We start from the raw sequence: 1,201 nt of genomic DNA on the forward strand, positions 1-1,201 counted from the left end.
CTCATCTGCTCAGACAAAAAGACCAGATAAGAGAAGTGTAAATGACTGTTACATTTGAAATGCATTACTGTCTCATTTCACAATTAGGCAGGCATTATTCTAAAATCTAAAAGTCCGTATTACACTTCAGTACATAATTGCCAAATTAAAAAAAATTACTGCCATGTTGCAAACATTTTTATTGTATTTATCATTAACAGCGCTTAAGGAAATAAACAGCTTAATCAGTAAACGCACTTAAATGGCAGGTTTAAAAAACTGAAGTCATAACAGAGATTGACAACTCTACAGAACTGCAGGCTGTATTAATAAGAGAAGGGCGGGGAAAAGAAAAAGTTTATCTACTTTGTTTCAAATAATGTCCATGGATGACATGTTAACTAGAAATCATATTTCTCCCCCGCTCCAATTCGTAAAATAAAGAAAAGGAAAAGCAAGTACTTTTGAATCATGTTTCCTCTGTCCTGAACAGGTACGGTCATGCACATAGGAAGCATACACAAACTCCTAGAGGAACATCTCCACTGTTTGAGCATCTGCTGACAGCCCCCGGAGTAATTTAAAAGCAAAAACAAAACACCACAGAACTTTCCCAGGATTGCAAATGTAGCGTTTTTTTAAGGCTTACAGGAGTAATTCACAAGGAGAAACAGAAGCACCGAACCCAGGGGACAATTTAGGGGCAGGAGTGCTACGCAGCTTAGATTTCAAGTTCACACAAAATCCTAAATCCTGATGATCTGCTGCAGCTGTGACGGCCTGAGGCCATGTTAGACAAGGTTCGCCCTGGAACTGGGATGCTCCTTTAGACAGGAAAGCACTTAGGCGCTCAGAAGCCCGTACATCCATCACTAAGGGAAATTTATTTGTCACTATATTTTGTATTAATTCCTTGCCACAGCCACAATACTGTATTCAATGTGCATCTAGAACACTGGATAACAAAAATTATCTAAAAAGGTGTTGATTGTATGCCTTCACACTACTTCGCAATGGGTATGTTTGTTGAAGAATTCATTGTTAAGTGCTGTGATTTACAAAGAACAGTATTTCTCAAACACAAACCTGAGAAAAACTCAGCATTAAAATCAGCAAGCAAGCATTCCAGGTATTCAGCAATGATGAAAATTCCTTCACACTCTTCAAATATAACCAAATATGTTTGTCATATCAGGAAAATGTGGGAATTCTGTGTTCTAAT

Source organism: Fulmarus glacialis, unplaced genomic scaffold, assembly GCF_000690835.1.
Source record: "Fulmarus glacialis isolate BGI_N327 unplaced genomic scaffold, ASM69083v1 scaffold8941, whole genome shotgun sequence".
NCBI classification, from domain to species: domain Eukaryota; kingdom Metazoa; phylum Chordata; class Aves; order Procellariiformes; family Procellariidae; genus Fulmarus; species Fulmarus glacialis.